The 5,960-nt window shown below is 35.8% G+C and overlaps 1 pseudogene; it reads right to left on the minus strand.

The window, feature by feature from the left end:
- Positions 1-891: 891 nt before the first annotated feature.
- Positions 892-4,458, minus strand: LOC111377212 (annotated as a pseudogene).
- Between the last annotated feature and the right edge of the window lie 1,502 nt (positions 4,459-5,960).

The raw sequence follows: 5,960 nt of genomic DNA on the forward strand, positions 1-5,960 counted from the left end.
TAGGAGCACAGTCCAACGCTTCGCATATTTCTCTGTCGAGGCAATGCCACCTAAAGTACCTCTGTCACTTTGTTAATCCAAAGAATGAAGGAGTGACCAACCATGGCTGCACAAATGAGCCTCTTTAGTCTGAGGCGGTCTAGGTCCAACTCCTCGTGTCTTATGCAAGTAATATCATACACCTTGAGCAGCGTGTGAAATGAGTAATGTGCTCTCTGCAAAGACGGCTCATAACCACATCACTACTGATCCACCTAGTGCAGGATTCCGCAGTGCTAGAGATCTTGTTGGTGGTGATGCCATGTTATATTCTGCAATCTGGGCATGGTCTAATGCCATGACTGAAAACCATAAGCTTGATGTCCTGATACAGGAGGATGCTTCTTTCGGCATGGAAGGAAGAGGCTGCTCCTCTACACGAACAGCTGGTGGAAAGAGATGAAAGTATTTAGGTTTCAGTTGCACTTTTGGGACGGCGAATTATAAGACATTGAAAAAGCAGAATCTTACGGACGGTTGAAACCACTATTCAGACTGATGGCTATGATGACAAGAGTTTGGCAAAAGCGTGAGGTGCTAAACAAGTCAAGTGTACGAGTTGCTGAAGCATATGGGGTGAAGAGTAAAGAGAACGGGAAGAAGAAAAGGAAGAGAAGGTGTAAGTATCCAAAAAGGTTCGATCCTGAGAATGCAGGTTCTCAACCCCAGATCCTTCAACATATAAAAACTCCCAAGGTTAGATTTGACAGTACGATACTGTTCCTCTTATTAACATTACGATTGGAATTTCATGTTTTTTTCTTCACACATTGCTTCACCCAAGATACAAGGGTATTACATAAACAAATTAAAGGACTTACGGAATCATGTGTAATCATACTACCATATTCTCATCAAACTCCATCAATCCATAAGACATAAATCTTCATGTTTTCCTGTTTCTAATAACATCTCATAAAAGTTGAAAGAGGAGACGTTTAAGATTCTAACGAAGACATGACAGACTCCATGGGGAAAAAAAATCACTACGGCTATATTTAACATAATATCCGTCATCATAAACTTCAAACCTCTTCAATGACAAGGTTGCAAAACAAAATACCCTTCAAAGGGAAACAATGTTTGGGATCAAAACTCCCTAATATAAATTATTCAAATGAGTAGAATTTTGCGTTGGACAAATTCTCAACTAAACAACAAAAAGATTGTCATCACCATCTATTGCGCTAAAGAAACGAGTTTGTGTTATTTAACCCCCACCAGAGCCATATTTCTTTCCGAAAACGATCACCTGAAGTTTGTCGTAACCAGCAAGCACACCAGCACCAGCAACGGCACGAAGGATGTTGGCACCAGCACCCTTAAACAATGATTTGGGACCCTCATTCTTCAGGATTTGAGCAAATGCATCCAAAGAGCTTTTGTACTTCACGGCTTCACCGGACGTCATCATCATTCTTCTACGAACTGTGTCAATAGGATATAGCCTCCAGTTTCACAAACGGATCTTTTGGTCAAGATTGTTTCTGTATTTTTATGAATGATTAATGTGATATATGTGTCATATGTCAATTCAAAATCAGGATAACTAATTGTCCGCCCACCTAAGAAACGATTGATGGATGCTTACGAGCAAACATCTCATGCCGGTAGGAGGCAAGTCCAGCACCGTTTGTGATAAGCCAACCGAGAGCAAAGCTAGCAAAGAAACTATCCTGTAATACGGTGAATAATAAAGTATCAAGAATGAGTATAACTCCATGAACTAAACAAGTAAAGTCACCGTAGTATATTCATGAATTGATGCGTGTGTTTAATGCCAATACAAACACAAAGCTATTCAACGATTAATCTGTCCAAAAATAGAATTTCACAACATAAAGATCTATAGAATATAAAAACAATAACTAGAAAAAGAAACAAATTCCTCAGAGAGATAATACTAACCTGCAACGATCCAGTCAGGAGAACCGGCTTCAATGAGTCATACATGCCGAAGTACAAACCACGGTATACAATAATACCAACACATGAGATGTTGAATCCACGGTAAAGACCAGCAATACCATCAGATTTCAGAGTTTTCCTGTATACGTCAATCAAACCATTGAACTGCCTCTCACCACCCTTCTTGGCAGCCTTGGCATCATTTGCAAGACGGGTACGAGCATAGTCCAAGGAATAAAAGAAGAACATGTGGAGTAGTTCTTGGTTGGCACTTGGCCACGTGGAGGGTCCAATTCGCTAGGTTAATAGATGTCAATAATGTTGATAACATTACTCTTTTGATAAACGTGTGAATTTGGACGATTCTTCCATTGGTAAATTTGTGTTGGTCCTTGATTTTTTTTAAATATTTCTTAAATTTATTTATTTTTGTAATATCTTGTAATAAAACAATTTTATACAAGGACTCGTAATTTTTTCCTACTTTTAATCATACATTCTTAAAAAAAAAAAAAAAAAAAAACCATNNNNAAGTGACAAGTGGAATCTCTATGCACCCTGAAAACATGATTAATAAATTTTGTAAATAATCATAATAGTAAACCTGAGTGGGGAAGTAACGGATGACATTAGCAGTGTTTCCTCTCCACAAAGATCCAAAACCTTCATCTTTAATTTTTGTCCACACATTCTCCATTAATCTACTATTTTAAAATTCATTTTTCCATAAAAATGGGCACCAAACACCTTCAAAATCACTTCTCAAAAAATAAAAATTAAACAAGAATTTTCATTTTGGTTTTGGATCAAAAGTTTCACTCTCTCAATGGGGGCAGCAGCGGTTTTTGACACAGCAGCTGAAACTCCACCCATTAGAAAGTCAATACCAAAACTGGCAAGGCCTTTCTCTGCAGGAGCTTGGACAAACACTGGAGAAGCATTTGCGGAAACTAGTGACAGGTCCTGGGCAGCTCTGCAAGTCATAGGATACTGCAGTCCTGCATTTGTGTAATTGCCATGTGCAAATTGTCTTTGATACAAAGCTGGGCTTTGGAAGCCACCAAAGCGAGGTTGTTCTCGGGAGAGACTGGAACGTAGATGTAGTTGGTTGGCTACCTGCTTAACAATCGTTGGATGCTGGTATTGATCTGCCATTACAACTAACTAATAAAACTCCTACAGATTCACAAAACATGGAGGTCAGTTCATAATATAAAAGAATAAATCAAGATCAGATGCCAAAACTCATAATCTATTGCTAACTATATTATTCACTTGTTTCAAAATCAAGGATCATCTATCAAAATCTCAAGTACCTCAACTCGTATAATAGAAGAAAATCACATAAGAAAGCCATTCAAGTATCACTTATTTTAACATCAATTGATAACTGAATCATGAAAAGGATACAAACTTCGGTAATTTTTGCATTATGCACAATAAAATTCCCATTAAAGGAGTCAAATATAACAAAAATTCAAGAATTATAACGAAAATTCAAGAATTCAACTCCAGAAAAGCATTGTTAAGAAGCAAAATAATTATACCTGAATCATCGAGGGCATCAAAAAAAAAATAATAATAAATAAATCTCCAGCACTGAGTGATGCTCGGTGCCAAAAGACCAAGTTCAGTCACTGAAACAAAGATGAACAAACCCAGTTTCGCTTATATAATTAAAATGAATTCGATCTTCCCATAGCTTACGTTTCTTAAAGGTAAATGGGAAAAAAGCAAATAAGAATAAAATAATTTTATATATCCCGAAACTGCAATAATATTAAGGATACAAGACCAAAAAAAAAAAAAAAAAAAGATAGTTCGATGGAACAGCTAGCTCAAACGAGAGGGAAGTATCCTTTATGAACCGCGAAAACATGAATCAGCCAAAGATTTCGGGGGGAAAAAAACTATGTTGACCTAGTAAAAATTCCAAAAAAAGGGCAAAATAATGATATCGACAAGATCTGCAATATACTGAACATCATCGCTGGGAAATGAACGGAACAACTATAATTCGAATTTCAAAATCCCAAATAGATTAAAATAAACCTTATAAGACAGCGTGCATATAACAATCACTACTGTAAACATCAGATCTACAAAACTTAGAAAGCAGCCGATTGCATTCAGATCTACAAAAATGTTAAAGAATACAGACCTTAAAAATGAGAACTTCTCTCTGTTTCATTCACGGATCTAAACGCATAAGATGCTTAGTGAACAAAAACATTCATAAACAACAGCAACAACAATACCAAAAAAGGGGAATCAAATGGATTGAAATTGAAACAAAACAGGACGGTTATAAGACAACCGATATTTTTAATCTGAAAACTCGAACAAAAAAAAAAATCGGATTGAGCGATTGAAATTGAAATTACCTGCGTTCAAATCGCCTTGGGAATAGGAAAGAGAGGAGAGAAGAACGAGGAGAAATGTATTGGAGCGGAGGATATAAAGGAAAGGCAAAATGCAGAGGCTGGACACAACAATATATATTGTGGCTCGCCATAGGGTAACTGTAGATATTTTTACGTAGTGGGTCGAGCGGCACATGTAGCAAACCGACGGAAATATCGACGTCATTAGGGTTGCACTTTGAATTTTTATAGGAGTAATAATATTTAGCTCTAGTTTAAGTGGTTCGATTAAATGAACATATGATATAATATTTAAATGATTTTATTATTTAATATTATGTAGTTGTCACTTGAACAAGTGTTTGATATTGTTACGCTCCCACACATTGCACCTTGGAGTTTCGGTTCCAGACATCAGTCGAAACATGTAAAGAGGAGGCTATCCAAAATGGCATGTCCGAGGCATGAGATTATCAGAGTGATATAGTTCAAGGTGTCTACATATTTTGAGGTTTTGCTTCCGAAGCGTGAGGTGATCAAAGCGTTATGTTGTGAAGCGCCTCTTAGCCTCCAGTTTCACAAACGGATCTTTTGGTCAAGATTGTTTCTGTATTTTTATGAATGATTAATGTGATATATGTGTCATATGTCAATTCAAAATCAGGATAACTAATTGTCCGCCCACCTAAGAAACGATTGATGGATGCTTACGAGCAAACATCTCATGCCGTTGAATGATTATACATGTCTCGCATCTAGCAATGCCTTTTGCCTATAAATATCAAGAACGTGGCCGAGAATAACGTAAGTATTATGTACGAGTTATTCAATAACCAAGTTATTACATTTTCTCCTCCCCTTCAGTTTGTGCATTCTAGCATCATCGCCACCACCGTCGACTGATTTTACAGTTGGAAAGTATGTGATCGTCACCACCACCACTGATGCTGGCCATATACACCTGATTATGTACTATTGCACGCAAAGAAGAACATGTGGAGTAGTTCTTGGTTGGCACTTGGCCACGTGGAGGGTCCAATTCGCTAGGTTAATAGATGTCAATAATGTTGATAACATTACTCTTTTGATAAACGTGTGAATTTGGACGATTCTTCCATTGGTAAATTTGTGTTGGTCCTTGATTTTTTTTAAATATTTCTTAAATTTATTTATTTTTGTAATATCTTGTAATAAAACAATTTTATACAAGGACTCGTAATTTTTTCCTACTTTTAATCATACATTCTTAAAAAAAAAAAAACCATTTTTCCCTTTTTATTCTCATTTTTATCAAAATACATTTTTCTCTCTCTTCTTTTTAACCAAACATTCTTCATTAAAATAATATTACACGTAAATAAAAAAAATTTTGTCCACACATTCTCCATTAATCTACTATTTTAAAATTCATTTTTCCATAAAAATGGGCACCAAACACCTTCAAAATCACTTCTCAAAAAATAAAAATTAAACAAGAATTTGAAGTGGTCAAGTCAATACGCTGTTATGAATCCAAAATTATTATTACGTTAAAATTTTACAATAAAATTTTCATTGTTGCATAGTTATGTTAGTATTCAACATTTCGTAGCAAACTCGTATACTTGGTGAATGAATTTATTAGCCATACTAAAATAATAAATTAAAATT

The sequence above is a fragment of the Olea europaea genome, unplaced genomic scaffold (assembly GCF_002742605.1).
Source record: "Olea europaea var. sylvestris unplaced genomic scaffold, O_europaea_v1 scaffold1622, whole genome shotgun sequence".
NCBI lineage: Eukaryota > Viridiplantae > Streptophyta > Magnoliopsida > Lamiales > Oleaceae > Olea > Olea europaea.